At 39.5% G+C, this 18,334-nt stretch overlaps 1 protein-coding gene across 1 annotated transcript in view; it reads right to left on the reverse strand.

The window, feature by feature from the left end:
- LOC118699196 (prolactin-releasing peptide-like) overlaps nucleotides 1–16,174 on the reverse strand; it is a 127,260-nt gene extending 111,086 nt beyond the window's left edge. The window contains exon 1 of the mRNA XM_036403016.1: nucleotides 16,091–16,174. The gene's annotated coding sequence lies outside the window, so the exon portion shown is untranslated. The remainder of the gene's footprint in view (nucleotides 1–16,090) is intronic.
- Between the last annotated feature and the right edge of the window lie 2,160 nt (nucleotides 16,175–18,334).

The raw sequence follows: 18,334 nt of genomic DNA on the forward strand, positions 1-18,334 counted from the left end.
ATCAACAGGACAAGACAAAATGGCCTCAAGTTGTGCCAGGGAAGGTTTGGATCTGATACAAGGAAAAAATTTGTTCACCAAAAGGGTTGTCCAGCATTGGAACAGGCTTCCCCAAGGAAGTGGTTGAGACATCGTACGTGGAGATATTCAAAAGACATCTAGATGTGGCACTTATCCATGCATTAGGGGTGGACTTGGCAGTGTTAAGTTAGTGGCTGGACTCCATGCTCTTAGATTCTATGAAAACTTTGTGCTTGAAATAGGCAAAACAGTTTCAGTTAACATCTGATAAGGCTGGTGGTCAGACAACATTTAAAACACAGGGACTCTTGGCCCTTTCTTGTATGGTTGATCAATAAAATTGGATAAAGATGCCTACAAGCCAAAGTTTCAGGATTCTCCTTGTTTATCTTTGCAAGCTGGGTCAGCACAATGAGAATGATTCCTCCCTCTCTTGTGGTTTCTACTGCATTGTATACTAGGATGCATGTTTGGTTTTTTTAACTTACTTGGAAGTCCTATACCTTTTGTCATGACGTTTACTTGCCTTGGAGATGATAAATGTCTCTGCCTAAGACCCTTTATGATTGGTTACTTGTCTTTCCACGATGAGAGCAGACTGACAGTGACACAGTCTTACAAGGTTGCTCTTCTCACTAAATCACTGTGTGGGAAGAGTGTCAGAATCAACAGCCAGCAATATGTTCTTGTGTTGGTTTCCTTCTGTCGTGTACACTCACATTTAGAATACAGATGGGGTTTATTATGCTTCACTTGGACTTTATGCACACATTCACGGGGGTCACTAGTGAGTATATAAAACCAATACAGATTACGTCTTTAACATAGTGCAAAATGCCATAAAAGTGTCTTTTTTGCAGAGGTTTTCTGGGAAAAGCCAGAAATAGTTTATGGAGGCATCCACAAAATAAAGGTCACAAGCAGGGCTTCAGAATTTAGATCAAAACTCTGAGAAGTGTGACATTTTTGTGAAATGGTGGCTCCCAACACAGACATACGCGTAAGTGATTTCCAAAGCTATGAGAGTCTGCTTCTATTTTCTTCAAAGGATTCTACTAGATGCTCAACGTAAAGAATTTATCCAACTACTAGACTCCTATTTTGGACAATTCTTGATTACAACAGAAATTCAGCTGGGGTGAGCACTTTCCTGTAAGAGCTTAATTTAGAGAGATTTTTCTTTCAATATCTCAATAATAATAATGTGCAGAAATTTGTCTAGAGACAGGAAAGAATACTTTCGATGACATATCATCATTCTTTCCCTAGTTATAGTCCTTGAAGCACCAAATATCTCCAAACATCCTCAACAGACTCTTTTTAACAAAATTCTATCTTCAAGGGACCATTTGGAATAAGTCAACTGCCTTTCTTGACTCAGTCTGTTTCCTACATGACACTTTGCTCTTGCCTGAGCTACCTTCAAGAGAACAATTGTTTAACATTCTGAAAGATAATTCTATATTTGAACAGAGAATTCAAGTTGAAGTTTCTTGCAGGATAAATACATTTCCAGGAACATTGAGGGTTACCTTTGTTATTTAAACCCAGAGTGCCTTAGAAGAGGTTGTGATTGGCACCACTCATATTCTTAAGCATCACTAAGTTAGATGCAGGCGGATATTTGGTCAGCAAATATTTGCAGCAACTTAAGCCACGCAAGTATCAGAGCTCACAACCATCTAAAATAAACTGGTTAAGTCTACACTGAATCACACAAAGAAGACTTGGAAATTCTCTTCTGTTGAGAGGCCAAAAGAGGCAAAAAAATTACAATAAAGGGACAGCTAGAATTTTATTTTTTTTTTTGATGAGGATTACATCTTTAGCCACCAGAACCATCTGCCAAGTAAATGTGACTCTGCCTTGGTAAGCTGTTATTTCTCTCTTCAGAATGGGGTATTGTAGTACTGGGACCATACTTTCAGTAGCTGCTCTCTCATTGCTTCCAGCAATGAGACTTGAACATTAAGGCTGTTCCTGGGGAAAAATTGGCCCTTGGCATTTTGAGCAAGAATGTTGCCTTGATTAATAAAAAGCAAAGCCAATTGCTCTCACTGCACCCCAGTGAGACAGTCTGCCAGACATGCAAACTGTGCTTTTCTCAAACACCTACACATAGTTACAGATTTACTCAGTTCTCTGGCTAATCAAAATAGTCTTTCATGAGAAAATTCTATCTGGAAGAATTTTTGCTATATTGATCAACACAGATAAAGGCAGAAAAGATTTATCTAATGTCTCATGGTGGTCAGGTAATGAGGTTGCCTTCTTCTGCCCCATTCTTGAACAAATATTCCCACAGTAACAAATGTGCTGTAAAGACATGGAGAATTAATCCTGGTTGAAAGATGGAACTGGTAGGTTCTATGCTCTTTCAAGGAGAAAACAGTTCTTAAATTGGTTCAGCTGTACCAAAACCTTGCCTTAGAAGCCAACAGACACAGATATGAACTCCCAGCTATTTGATGCATTTCAAATGAAATAGGCAGATAGTGAATACATTCTTATTTTTGGAACATTTCTTCAGAAAGTTAGAAAAATTCCTGTGTCCATTTAAGTTACCAAACTCTCCAACAGTACCTGCTAATGCGATAATTTAGTTAAACTGGGGCAAGAACAAGCCCTGCCAGACAGCTTATCCTTCTGTTCAAACTTTAATTAAAGGGAAAAAACACTTTTATGGCATTTTGCACTTTAGGTTGTAGAAGCCAGTTACAGTGCTAGTTATGAGACAGGTCTTTTGTGAGCACCAGTGTTGTCCTTGTACTGGTTTAAAGGACTGCTTATTGGAGCACAGCAAGAGTAAATCACAATCCAGCCTGCATAGTCTACATCACATTCAGCTATGGGGTGCCTTGCACTGCCTTTGAGCCCAGGCAGACACCAAGCGAAATGCAAGCTTGTTTGATTTCATTATAACTATTTCAAAGGTTAACAGTGTGTGATTCTTTAGAACAGCACTGAAATAATTACAGAGAACTGTCAGTCGAGTTCCTTCCGTGTATCCTGGTTCTTCAGGCAATGTGCTAGCCACTGGAACAAGTCTGGCCATAATGTACATAGTAAAGTACTAAATAATTAAACAGCTTGCTCAAATAGATATTATGATTCACAATGTATGGAATAAAAATACAAATTAACAGAATATATTGTGGTTTTAACATTTTGGCCATATTTAAGCCTTCTCACTCACAAGCTATTCTGAAGCATTTTAGGCTGTTTTATTTATCAGTCAAGAATGTTGTGTGTCTGGTAGAAAAATTAAAGAGGGAAGAAGAATGAAGTCATAGAACCACAGAATAAGGTTCTCTGGTTCCAATCTTTAAGGTTGGCGGCAACCTTAAAGATTATCTAGCTCCAATCTCCCTGCCACAGGCAGGAACACTTTTCACTAGACCAGGTGACTCAGAGCTCCATCCAACCCATTCCTGAACACTTCCAGGGATGGGGCATCCACAACTACTCTGCCATGAATAAGAATCCAGAGCATTGGCAAACGGAAGACTGGAAGGACCCACAGGACACAGGACCACACCCCCGTCACAGAAAACAAAAACAAAACAAAACAAAACAAAAAAAAAACCAAACCCACAAAGGCATTTTTCCCCTTGGCTTTTTGAAATCGTGTTGTTACTCAGTTCTGACAGATGAGATGATAGAGACTGTCTCATTCTCCAACCAAGATGTCACTGGAGAGTCTGAAGAACTCCATAAGACCAAAAAGCAATATTAAACTTGTATTCAGACATCTACTATTCTTTCTATAGAGTAGGGCAGCAGCTACAAGGTAAGTTTTAGCAAACCTAGAGAAATAGGAAGCGTCCAAAAATTATGTAAGTAAAAGGTGCTGACATCTCCAAGTATAAAACTGGTACATGAAAGAAGCAACTGGCAGGAAGAAAGACATTGCTTTCCTTGCAAAGTGAGTGGCCAATATTGGTGCATACAGACTTGCAGAATTGTTGAGGTTGGAAAGATATTCAGAAAGCAGAGCAGCTCATCTAAGCACCATCCATCTACACCTACAGAATACACACATGCTTTTCTGAGAGGACTGAGGCTACACAGAACTGCCCACAGTAGGCAGAGATGAGCAGGACAGTACAGAAAAACTTATATATCTATGTGTTGCTCTTCTGGTAATCTGGGCATAATTTTCCTGAGATTGCATTCTGATTCACTTCCACCAACATCTAAGGAGTCTGTTAGCCCTCATATGGAGGTAAAATGCCTTGCTGAAAGGTTGTTCAAGTTAATGACCAGAACAATGTTCTGCTGGAAGATTAAGATCAGGAGTGCCTTTTCACCAACCAGTAGTCATATTTCAAGCCAAAACACACCCAGTCTTCTAATTATAGAAACAATCCCACATTGAAGTAAAATAATGCCATTTTAACCTATTCAGAACACAATTTATGTGTCAGAATGAATACATTTCTGCTGTGTGTAAACAGAATATCACAGCCCTTTTTTCTTGAGTTGTCAGCTAGAAACTACTAAAACTCCAGAGCACCCAGGTTCTGCAGCTCCTGACTTACAATGATGAGAAAGACATGGAAAAATCACAATCAAACACATCATTAGCAATGGCAATGTCATTTTGTATCTTCTAGAAAGAACATTTAAAAGGCAAATCCAGCAGAACCTTTCAAATTAACACCTTTTTAGAACCTTCTGACAGTGAAGCCAAGGCAAATTGGACTTCAGAACCCAGATCAAAGCCATATTTAACAAAGAACTGACATCCCAAAGAAACCAATGGAGAACTTATTATTATCTTTGATGGGTCCACAATGCTTGTCTCTAAACACCACCTGCAAACAGTCACGAGATTTGAGCTGTGTCTCATTCCCACCTCCTCTCCAGAGGTTTCCTAAAGGCATGCATGAAGCCAGGGAAGTTCATTGCATAGGCCTCTGTCTCAGCACCTTATCTATACACACAAGATGATCCACCAGGCAAACTTCCTATTGTCCCTATGTACACATGTATGATGCACCTTCATCTTTTAGTCATAATAATTCATCATATACCCTATAAAAGGGATCATATACTTTTTTCCCACTTATTAGAGGGTCTTAAGATATCCTGCTTAATTTTTCACTAAACTGACACACATTATCTTATTAACTTTGTATTATAAGTATTTTTACTGTCCAATAATTCAAATTATTATCACTAAACTGAGGCTGCTTTTAATACACTCTAAATATTTTTCACATAACAAGCCTTGTGTTTTACTTTTTGTGGGAACTCAGCACATCCCCCCGGATGTCCAGAGTTGCCAAGAACCCCGTCAGGGGGCTCAGAGACCCTGGCGTGCTGCCCGGAACACCTGGTGGCTTGATTTTGATCCTTCCAGTGAATTGCCAGCTTGGCATGGGGATGTGAAAGCCACACAGGTTTGAATGGTGTAATAACAAGGTGTTCACAGGGTGAAAATGTAGATTTTGGGAATTTTGGTGTAGGGGTTATGGGGACAAGATGGAGGAATCAGGGCGTGTCTAGTCCTTCTTTCTTCTTCTTGTTCTCCATTTTCTGCTGTGATGTTGGCACTTGGGGATTGGTTTAGAGTAGAAATGCACTGTCTAACATAGGTGATAGGTATTGGGAATTAAAAGTAAATATGATATACGTAGTTTGTAGTATAAAAGGACGACACTGCCTCAGGGGCGGTCAGAGTGCTTGTGGCTGCCGTGCTGAGCGGACCTCGGCTGGGCAGAAAGAAAATCTTGTAGATAAGAAATAATAAACAACCTGAAGACCTGAAAAAGTGAAGAGTCCAGACTCATTCTTCAGAGCGTGGGCTGCTGCAGAACCATCCCACGCATCTTGGGGTAGAGAACAGACAGCCGACCCGAGAACTTTTCAATTTCCAAGACAAGTCATCGATTTCTGTGTCAAAGGCTGGTTCATAAAAGATAAGTGCTTTGTTTTCCTCTAATAATTTCTAGAATTATTTGGGGAAAAAAGCTGATTCAGATCAACATTGTTATTATCCTGTCACAATAATGTTCTGCCATAATCTGTTGGCAAAAGTGTTCTGTGAAAAAAGGTAAAAAGGTACGTTGTGTTGATACAAACATTGAGGAGGGAACTGTATTCCAGGTCAGGGAAACAGCAAAAGGGATTCCTCTAGACATAAGAAGTTGTGAGGTAGATTCAAGGCATCCCAACCAAAAATCCGTGTTTTGTCATGCTCACATATCCCGTAGGTCACTATGTGTCACTCAGAGAAATGAAAGTGAGATTGTGCCTGTCTGTTATTTTTTGGACAGACATGTAGTTCTAAAGCTTACTGCAAGGTCTGAGAATGACTGTGAAGCCAGACTCAAGCCAGGACTGGCAGAATAATTTAAATACTTAAATCAAGAAATGTTAGGCATGAAGAGAATAGGAATCCACAATTCCTTATGAGATTTTGTGATGTTTTATACCTAATAACTAGAACCAAGAAAGCAAAATCCTGCACGATCAAGAACATTCCATATAAAAACAAGAATGGTTCTTGTCAGTGTAGATTAAAAAGCACAAAGATACTAGTGCTTCTCTATTTCTCAGAATGAGAGGAAGGTACATGAGGCCGCTCAGGTAATAAAAACAGGAGAGGTACCTTCTAAGATAAGAATTCCAGCTTCAATAAAGGATGTGTCAGTGGTTCAAATGGGCAGACAACATCCAATAAGTTTTAATTCTGACAGACTCATCACTTGACCAGCTCCCTTCATTCTCTCATGGCAACACAAATTTTTTTAGCTGAACGAAACAGAGATTCTCTTAGAGACAAATGAATTTACAGATAACTAATACTCAGGGCTTATTTACATTGATATATATATCTGGGTGTGTCCATTTCTCTGCCTGGACAAATTGTGTAGCTCTGATCAAAACCCACAGTGCAGTGCAAACCTCAAAAGTTCATCACCTCACGAGCCACAAGAAACCAAGTTTCCTTCAATCCCCTGTTCATAAAACTTGTCTGATTTGGTGATTAAATACAGACCACTATTTGATTTATCCAACAGAGACTCAGAGAACGTGATCTCACCTCCTGAGTCTCTATCATCAAATGAATGAACATTCCAGACCTCAGGAAAGGCTCGGTGAGGACTAATGCAAACTCATGTAGCAGTAAAAAGACCCACGTAAATATGTGAAGTGCTTCTTAAGTAGGCTTTATTTTTCATGATTTTTTGCCACCCAAATGCTGCTATAGAGCAGTTCTGTGAAATATATCAAATTTCTCACAGGGCTGCAGCAATGTTAAAGAAACCTGCTTGTGGTTATAAGGTGGTCTGAACTGGACAAGGAATAAAGCATTGTTTTTAGTGCTCTTACTAGGCTCAATGACTCACTCAGCATCTTCAAACAAATAATATAAAAAGCAATTATTTCTATTCCCAAGCGTTAATTGGAAGGAGTAGCAAAGACTGTCTTCATGAATATCATTACTTGCTGCAGCATATCAGTAATGTTCTTCAGAGCTACACACAGCAGGGTTGTCCTACCAGCAAAAGAACTTTGTTCTTAGTTCACAAAGTGGTGTAATAATGGCAATTTACTACACCAGCAGCAAATGGCTTCCTGGAGTTGTTTTCTAATCTTTTAATAGGAGAGATTTTAGTCTCATTTTGGTCAAATTCACAAAGAACATGAGGAATGTTAAGTACATTCAATATTGTTCATTCACATGCAGTTTTATAAAGGGATTCTACAAAATCTCACACTGGGGAGATGTCTCTTTTGACTGAGAAAATTCTCAGCACTATGCACAGCATTTCCCTTTAGGTAATTTCATTGCTAACCCAATCTGCACACAGTCAGACCTGTTAAAGAAGGCTGGCCCTGGTCACCTGTCAGGGCAAAGGTGCCTCCTCACTCCTGCTGCTCCTTTCTGTGCAGTGAAGGATGTTTCAATCTATCAACTCCTACATTCCTAGGACCAGGAGGGAGAATTTTATGGTAGCCAGAATACTCACAGCTGAGATTGAATAAAAGATGATATAGCAAACAGCATTCAGTTGCAGTGCACCACATTGATTGTGTTGGTGCTGGGTTGTCATTACTGGTGCTGTTTTCTCTTTTGAAAACTACCACAATCTAATGATAAAGGGTATCTCTACTGCAGAGCAATTGTGAAACCGCAAATCAGCTCCCCTACCATTAAATTAGCTACAGTCTAAAGCTGGTGCTTATAACTTTTTTTCCTACTTTGGTAACGTTATGCAGACATGGATCCCTGCACTTCAAAATATGAGAGGTCCTCTGCATTTTTAGGATTTGACTCTGCATTTGAATCCTGCCAACAAGCACTATTTATGCTTGAAATTTCTAATGAGGTGTTTAGGACATAAATGATGAGTGGTGTTGTTTCTATTTTAACAATAGTGATTATCTTGGTTTGCCAGAAATTTACTGGAATCTGGAATGAGGGTCTACTGGAGCCCTATTGTCACCAAGTACCAATGCTGCTGTCTATATGTCTCCTTTTCCCTCTATATTGAGGTCATGTCTGCTTTTGGATTAGGTAATTTTTGTTCTGTTACAAATAAGATCACTCTAAATGTGCCTGAAGAGTCTTATATAGTTCCAGGAACTTATATACAGAATAATTATCCACTCTCCCAAGTTCACTGTGGAAAATAATCAGGCTTGACTGCTAGCATTGTTGCCAGAACTCAGTTTAGTTCCACCTGTGCTTATCAAAGGCTTATCTGTATCTGACCCTAGACTTAAAACTTCCCCAGATGTAAAAAAACTTCAGATCAGTGCTTTCTATCAAGATCATACACTATGACACTGCCATTTCAGAAAGTCAGGTTCACAGAATATACTGAAGAGTAAATAACCCATTAAAACTATATGCCTTCTACAACAGACACACTGTGCTGCAATACAGTAAAGAGGAAACAGGCTTCATCATAAAGTCCTAATTATAAATACTTTTAATTAAGCATTGACAAATGCTTAATATACAATTTAATGATCAATCATTTTTTTATTGTTGTTATTAAGGTACAAAAAGTCTATCACTTTGTTACTCTATATTTACAACTGACACAATGTGCAGTGCTTAGGTTTGTAAAATCTATTGTTTCAATGTTTGTCATGGGTAAAGCATTTAGAAAAGAAACATGGATACAGTATTAAATCTCAGAAGCTGTTCTACCCTATAGAGCTTCCTCTACCACATCTTTATTACACCATTATCAAAGTCCTACCACTTAAGGCCTCATATTGCCTTCACTATCTCTTCCTTCTCGGGGAAGAATGTTGATCAGTACAGCATTTTGGTTTTCAAAAAGAACTGATTCATTTTCTCTCATGCAAATCTTAAAGACCATTTAAGAGAGAGAAATTTCCTCTTTCTGTATCAATCTGCTCCTTATAATTTTTATGCCTGTGGAAATCCACATCAAGGTAGAAGTGCTGTCCTTAGAACACCATGATCTGTTGCTACTCTTAAGCATGAGATGAATTCTGACAGAACATATGCAGACACAGGTCCCACTGGAAAACCGATGTTTACATACAAGCTAAAACAGTTGGCAACTCTGAATTTTTTATAATAGGCATGATAAATTTACTCCCATTAACTTCCTCATCACAGAAATAAGGTAATACTGACACTTCAGTCTGGGACTTTGGTCAAGCCTCACCTCTAGTAGTTAAGCACTCATAAATCAAAAGAAACAGATTCTAGGAGTTGGTACACAGATACAACGGCCATTGTGAAGAATTGCTAGTATTGTATTACAGTCTCACGAAAAACCAAAAAAATCAGCAATACGAAGCCTGTGCTAATGAAGAATGAACGGGTTAATGGAGGGAAAAAGTTAGGAAGACAGCTACCAAGCCAACAGAGGTGAGGATCTGACTGATTCTTTAGTACAGATCTAAAAAGCACATCTACTAAAACCATGCAGATGGCAAAGTTTAACAGAGTTCCATGAAGTGCTGCACTGAGGGGAGAGACTCAGACCAGTAACTGAGCAGAGCTCTTATTGCAGTTGTGGGCAGAAATGGCTTATTGTGACCATTAAGGTCACCCTGGGGTCCAAGTAACTGTTTTATCTTTCTGTACAATATCAGTGTGATGATCAGCATTAAACTATTGTGTTCTTTCCCTTAATTTTTTTCTTGTAGGATGTAAAAAAATAATAAAATCATAGAATAATTTCAGAAATCTATTCATAAACCAAGGGAAATAACTTGCAGGGAAAAACCTGTGCTATACAGAATATTCTGTGCTTTTGTATGATTTTGTCAACTACACAGTGGTTGGCTCTGACAGAAATGAATACAAAATGAAGCTTAAGACCAAATCCCTCTCTGTGAAGAGTATTAACACATGGAATAAACTAAAAGACTCAGACTCTATATTTCACAAGTAGATGCTGCTCGGATGATACACTATTGGTAAGCACTTCAACTCAGTTGAATTGGTGATGATTTATGGACATACTGAGGAGGGTGGAATAAATAGTCTAATGGGTCCATCTCACCTTGAATCCTTCCTGTTCTTTTTTACAGCAAGAAGAATGGTTTCAAAGATTAAAATGCCAGTGCATAAGACTGTCACAGTCCTTATGTATTTGTACAAGGATAAATAGCCCCATCTCTAACTCCTCATAGCTGCAGTAAGTCTTAATCTGGTAGAGGAATAAACTGCCTCTCTCTTGCTATAACGAAAAGAGAAAAATGTTCCAGCTGCTTTTCCCACTTGTGCAAGACTGGATGAAGACAGTCACAGGAAGCTGTAAGGCTTCTCTCCACTGATGGAAGAGGAATTTGGGCTCAAGGCAGGAAAACACCCTTCAAGCAGACAGCACTCCAGCAGTGACTCAGATGCACTTTCTCTTCTAAGGATTGTGCTTTCACAAACCAAACACACCATTTCAGGTGCTCCAGAGGGTTATGTACAATGACCCCACACTCCTAGAGCTCCATGCTCTGAGGTGCTGAACACTCTGCACAGCCCTGGAACAAATGGACTCAGCCTGGGTATTTAAATTTCAGCAACAGTGCTCTGCAAAAGTTCCAAGAGGTGATTTCTGAAGTGCCTGAAGCTGAGTTGAAGATACAGTCACAGATCCTGTAAGAGTCTTATGAGTAATTATGAGATTTCTCACCATTTAGAGCACACTAATGACTGAAGCCACCGCATTAGATTATCAGAATGTTTTCCTGGCAGTTATAATTACAGAAAATAAACAAATATTCACTCCCAGTTCTCAAATAAACATGACAGGATACTGAAGGCGTTTCTTTATACACTAATACAATGGCTTAGACATGCACTTAGGTTAGTGCTCCCCTATTGACCCACAGTTTAATTTGCAAAGGCTTTAATTAATCTCCATTTTCCACCTCCTAGGTAAAAAAAAAAAATGAGAGGGAAAAAATGCACAGAAATATTATCAAAATTATTTAAATAATATTTTCTGTCTCTTTCACTGATGAAAAAAAACTCAAAAGTAACAAGAACAAAACCCACAAAAACCAAGGAGAGATGGCAAGGATAAAATAGCAATATTAAAAAAAATTAAAATTAGATATTTCTATTGAAAATCAAATTGAAAAATATATTTAAGTTCTTGTTCAATTGCTTTAAATTTCTGTGGATTATTTTCTATGATTATTCTTATGGAACTCTAGTTTTGATTAAACAATTGTTGTTTCCAGTCTTCAGTTTTTAATGCATGACTTTAAAAATTTCTTGATCTTTGTGAGATTTTTGGATTGGAATACACGTGGATGTCAGCTTCATGCTCACATCAATCTTTAAGTAGAACACAAGTAATTGGGACAGGAAGTCAATCACAGCAAACAGATTAAACTAATACAGTAATGAAGCTTAATTATTTTTTTAAAATGCTTCAGTCTTCCTGTAGCCCAGTTCCTGCAACTCTCATTAACACAGTAGCAAAATTAAATAGATATCAAAGTAACACTAAAATGCTTTAAGACTGAAATCCTGTAAGAGCTGATAGATCCATTCTTACAAAACTCACAGTTTAAAATTAGGCCAAACACTGTCACTAAAGCTTGCAGAGCAGGAACATTTTGAACACCCTACTGAGAGTTTGCCATGCTTTTAACTTTGGGTGAAGGCTTTACATCTCAAGGTCAGGAAAATCAGCCTTTCCTCCTTAAAATTTCTTGAGCAAAATAGTGCAGGAGAGTTAAGAAAGACAACAGCCATTATTGAACTGAAATATTTGTCGAGATGGATATCTGGAAAGAAAATTCCTCTTAGTCCAGGCCTTTGCACTGTGTGCTCAGAGTTGTGTTCACCATTTCCTCTGATAGATCTGTCCTCCATGTATGGTGGTGATCACAGAATACTGAAAATTCAGCAACTCTCACATCCGGCCAAAAGCTGTCACTGACACAAGGGCTGAACAGTGCTTTTATGAAGAGCTGCACATCTGGAAAGCATGGAATTACTGATTCACCAAATTTAGATGAGTTTTAATGGAAAAAAAACCCAAAAACCAACTTTGGAGCTTTAGGAAAGACTCACCTCTGGAAATACTGGCTGGACATCAAATCTCACATTCTTATCTTTGGGTGATATAAATGGAAAGTGAGAATTTAAGAATTCTATGAAAAGGATGTTATACAATGGGTATGGGACAAGCAATGCATTGTTTTAAAGGTTCATGTGAGCAACAAGTAGTTATATAAACCATGTATGATATGAACCACAGGTATCAATACAGACACATTTGTTTTCCCATGCTTTTACTTTTTTTTTTTTCAAGTGACCCAGCTGTTATGAACATCTTTGCCATTAAAGGACTCTGGAATGTATCAGAAAAAAAATCTACTGAAATACTTCTTTATTGAAGAGAATTATTATTGATGTTTTCCAATAAAGAAACAAAGCTAAAGATCCCTGGTGGAGAACTCTACTTGTCACTAATTTTGCTAAAGAATTTCTCTATCTTGCCAATTAGTTCTTTTTCCGTACAACTGCCATCCATCTAAAAGCTGGCTTGCTACAGCTCATCAGGATTCTTAAGCAATAACAAACACCGGGATTTTGTAAATCAGAACTAATTTTATTCATGCTGTGTGCACTTCTAATTGCATAATATTAAAGCAGGACTTGTAGGCAGGTAAACAGATAAAGAAGAAACTCAAAAATCCCTCAAACAATCAGGCTCTGTTCAAATCAAATCACATAAAATTTAGGGCCCAGAGTACACTGGACTAATTTAAAATTTACATGGGTGATGCTGTCATCTGACTTGTCCCACTGAAAGGCTTCACCTACATTCTAATCCACAATTGCACCACTCTTAATTCCTGTATTTTCAGCAGTTCTTTGATACTCATAAATATAGCTCCTTAAGAGAAAAATTCTCATCCTCCTCCAACAAATACAGTGAATTTCCCTTATTTATCCAAGTCCAAATGTGATGCCTTAGTGACCATGAAGGTAAACTGAACTCTGAATTACTTTTGTATTATGTTGTTAATTTGTTCAGTGTGTTCCTTAAAGTGTGCTATTAGTCAGAAAAATCATGACTGAAATGTCACTCTTGCTAAGCCCAAGGGAGGTTGATGAGTAAATCAGAGACAGGAATGTATCTTCCAATACCCAGATTCTGCAGACATTGACTTTACGATATCAAATTTGCTCATAAGCAATTTACTGGGAGTAACACTCACAAATTCACTTAGGTGAATAAAGGATTCATAAGAACACAGTAATATCCATTTCCCAAACCATTTTCCATTCCCTGTCAGAGCTGGATGTTACCATTTGTTTATCTATAATTTAAGTATGATTTTAATAATGAAGGAAATAAATGTATTCATTCAGGGGGGAAGCTCCCATTCATATTGATAAAGTTTGAGGTTGTCTTCTTGTTCACTGTATTTTGTCTAGGTCCTTCCCAAGAGGCTTTAAAATGCTCAAGTGTAGAAAACAGATATGCACAACACACTTGCAGAGTCAGAGCACAGCTGAGGTTAGAAGCCCCAAACACCCTACACAGAGCAGGGTGGACTGCAGCTGATTGCTCAGGCTCTGAGGATCTCTAAGGACAGAGACTCCACAACCTCTGAGCAACTTATTTCAGTGTTTGATTACAAATTAAAAGCAAAACAGACTATTCTTACGTTCAAATGCAATTCCCTCTATTTCATTTTTCAGCCATTTCCCCTTGTCCTGTTTTCTTGTCCTTTAAAGCACTGGAAAGAGTCTGCCTCCATATTTCGTTCTCCCATCAAATGTTTATAAAAAACATGGTAAGTTACCCTTGAGCCTTCTTTTCCCCAGGCTAAACAGTTCCAGCTCTCAGCCTCTCCTTGGATGACAGGTGCTCCAAGCCCTGATTCATACCCCTGGTCCTTCACTAGACTTGTTTCAATGTGGCTTTTTGTCTCTTGGGCCATGGAACCCAGGACTGTGGTACAGCACTCCAGATGTGTCCTCAGCAGTGGAGAAGCATGACCAGACCAGACTCCTGTTTCAAAATCCAGTTTCTGATATCAAGATTCCCTGTGCTCATGCACTTCACACCAAAATAATTTTTTGTCCCTCAAGTTAGACTGAGCATTTGGTCCCTCTAGCTTTCCCAGAAAAAGCTTTGCTTATGCCCCAGTCCTCTCCTGTAACAAACCTTTTTCTACCTCTCCCCAACAAGATTCCCTTATCTTCCCCTCCTGCCTCTTGCGGAGGGATGCCCCTGTGGAAGCCCATTTGCTATATACCAACTTCTCCCCTTCACCAGTTATACCCCTACGTCTCTCTCAGAAACTCTCTAAATCTTTCCCACATAAAGCTCACATTCCCAGAAACTTTGGGAACTTCTGACTTCAAAGTCCCACAGTATTCCCCAAACCCATCTTTGCTCTGTCCTTCTTTATGTCCTTTCCATAAGTGCCCTTTCCCTTTGCATTCCACACAAGTTATCTCCTTGTTATCTCCTTCTCCTGCCCAAGGGAAGGCCCTGTGAGAGCTCCATACTCAGCCTCACCAAGGATTTCCTGTCAACATACTAAGGTTCTGAATTTCTGCAGTACTCCTGGTCCTTGCTTCTCTAGAGCATTAAAGTGTATTTGAGGTTGCTAAAGCAAATGTTTGGAAGACACCTGGGTCCTTCACCATCACTAGAATTTCCCACCTTTTTCTGTAAAGCAAATTTGTTAGACACTTATCACTCCCTGAAAATTTGCAGTAGAGAAGCTAATATAGACATTAGCCTAGAGACATGATGAGCTGCACAATTTCCTCATGCAGTGTGAGTTTTACTGGCAAAAAATCACAGGGACTGGGTTGTAGAGCTTAAGCTATACTGATACAGAGTACGGTTGTTGTCAGGATCTCAAAGTCCAGTAAAAACCTTTTGCAGTGGAAAACAACAACATTCCTGTATCACTACAGGTTCTTACATGTGATAAGCTGCACATAGCCCGACTCTGCTTTACACCTCAGCTTCAGTAATGCAATTAAGCTAATGCTAATTATCTTTGCAAATCTCTCAGGGCAATTTTTGGTACAAAGCAACTGCCCTTCTGAGCACATTCTCATGCAGCACGTGATCATTTTTTTTTCAGTTAATTCTACTTGAGCTTAATGTCATGGAAACAGCATTTTAAAATCTTTGGTATATCTTGCTTCTCTTTTAGCACTTGAAGGCTAGAGGTTACTTCAGAAACAAGCTTTACCACCATTATTCTGTCCATCACAGCTTACAGTCAAAGCCCAAAACTGAAGGCATAAATTGGGTTATTGCTTTGAACGACTGAGAAATAAGCAAGTTTTGCACAGTAGGAAACCATTTAAAAAAATAATTGAAAAATTTTCAGCATTAAAAAATAAAACACAAACAAACACAACAGCCAAAAATTAAAGGAGTGTACTGTGTGTTCACAGTGTGATCTGCTGTATGGTCAGCCTCCCCTGTGAGCCTGCACCACAGACTCATCCTTCTTTTCCTCCTTACCTTGCAGGATCCAGGATCTGTCAGCTTTAGCCTTTTTTTCTTAAATTAAAAAAACTCATCTCCTTCAATATAGTACAAGCTCTTTCCATAATAATTATCATTACCTTTTACAGAAGTAGAATGAAGTATCCCTTATTTTATTCTTGAAGGGCTCTTTTTCCTTCTGGACCATAGCTACCGTAGTTCAGAGAGGCTGCCTGAAGGGAATCTTCACAGCTGAATAGAATAACAGAAAAAAATTGCTTGAAAGGGACTGTTGGAGTACACAGCACTGTCAAAAACCTACTGCCAAAGATTTTTCACAAGTATATAAAAGCATATATCATATTCAGATATGAATATCAGACTATAGTCAGAGTGGTAGGTATGTAACAATTGGAACTGTTTGTTACTCTTCTTTAGTGTTATCCTTTATTCTTCACTTAGAGTCATTGTAGATTTTCTTGTTAATTTTATATAAAAGGACATCCTAAATTATTTGGACTGTGTACTCACAGGAAAAGAAAAGGAGAATAAAACTGACAGCCCTGCAATTTCATTTTATTTGTATGAGAGCAGTGAGCAGCTCCACAAGGCATAATAAGCCAGGAACCAAAGGTGACCACAACACTGGAAGTGCCCTCACTCATCAAGGCATGTTCCCAGAGGGATTGAACAGAGCAGGCAGGCATGGTGATAATAACAGAGTCTATTTATAGTCTCAGACAAAGCAAGGTAGTGAACCAGTCCAGGGTATGACCTGGGAACCCATACAGCAGATCAGGCCAAACAGGGCTAGAGATAATGTTGCAGAATGGGCCCAATATTCATCAAAAAAAACCAAAAGGACTAGGGACAAAGGCACCTAAAACACTGACCCAGAAATGCTCTAAGAAGCATGACCAGAGACAAGACTAGAGCTAGGTATACCTGTTACGTAGCTCAGAGTAGGAATGAGTGCCAAGCCCCAGCTCAAATGGAGTTCCTGGGGTTACAGGCAGAAGGCATGGGTGGAGGCCACAGGTGAGGCTAGTCAGGGACACTAAGGGTTGGTAGTGCCCCCATGTTCCAGCCATGGCTCAATGCCAGATTATCACTGGTGTTAATACCCAGCTTCTTCCCCAACAACTTAAATCATGCAACAACATACAGCCTCAGAAAATATTTCAAAGCAGTTTGGGTACGTGCTAGTCCCTTGAAGCAGCACTGTTACCCCAGGCTGAAGTTGTGAGCATCTGCTTGCAAAGTCCAGTGTCTGAAGCACACCACGTTACTCATCCTGGGAGTGAGCTGCCTGCACTGAACTCCATTATCCTGAGAAGACAGAGCTGTTTGAGAAGCCTCGGTCAGCCTTGGAGCTCAGCTGCAAATAGTTTGGGTAGAAGCTCTGCTGAGCTTTATCTCAAGGCTCCTGCCCCTACCTGTGCTGCAGTTGTGCTTGCTCCCATCTTTTTCTCCTTTATGAAAAAGCATAAGCTCCTGCTGCTTAGGAGCTTATTTCTGCTCACCAGCAGAAATCCCAGTCTACCATGATGTCCTACTTTGAAAAGGAAGTAAGTTTTTTAAGAGTTTAGTAGTCAAACCAATAGGTGCTCAGATTTGAATACTGACCGGGTGTGGCCCCTGAGAACATGGATACACCTCTGAGAACAGAAGGGGTTAAAAGCAGAGAACTCCCAGGGGAAAGTCTCTTGGTTCAGGTGGGTGTCAGAGGTCAGACTTCCCCAGCCCAGCTGCGGGCTGGGTGGGCGAGGGGAAGCCATGCGGCCGGGTGAGGTAGGCCAAGGCCTTGGACAGATAAGGGAGGTGAAAGCCCCTGCAGGATGGAAGGGGGAGGAACACTGAGAAGCATTGGGCAGCCCGCCCTCGGGAGAGACAGGGAGAGCCTGTGCCTGTGCTTGTGCCACCTTGAAACTTGGTATCTTGTGCTGGCAGCAGGGCCAGCAGAGAAGGAGAAAGGTGGAGCGGGGTGCAGTGAGGAGGTGCCTGGCAGCCTTGGGAGAGTTCTGAACGGGCAGAGCCCAAGAATTTAACCCTTTTCTTGGATGATGGAAACCTTACAAATACTAATTCTCCTAGATCTGAATAAGAAATGAGATAGAGATGAAATAAGAATAAATAAGCAAGTGTGATGAAAGTCTGTGCAAGTGAAAGATGTCCAAAGAAGTTGAGAAGAATCCTAAGAGGAGATGATGGAGTGGCCTTTGGCTAAACTCTTCTAGTATAGCCATGGACAGAACCTTTTTTTTTCCCCTGTGACACAGAGACTGCATTTAGAGAAAGGCAATGGCTTAAAGCCAAGAGAGTGCAGTGATGTTATGGAAAAGAATAATGTGAACAGACAGAGACGACGGTTGAGGAGGTAGTAA

Source organism: Molothrus ater, chromosome 1 (genome assembly GCF_012460135.2).
Source record: "Molothrus ater isolate BHLD 08-10-18 breed brown headed cowbird chromosome 1, BPBGC_Mater_1.1, whole genome shotgun sequence".
NCBI classification, from domain to species: domain Eukaryota; kingdom Metazoa; phylum Chordata; class Aves; order Passeriformes; family Icteridae; genus Molothrus; species Molothrus ater.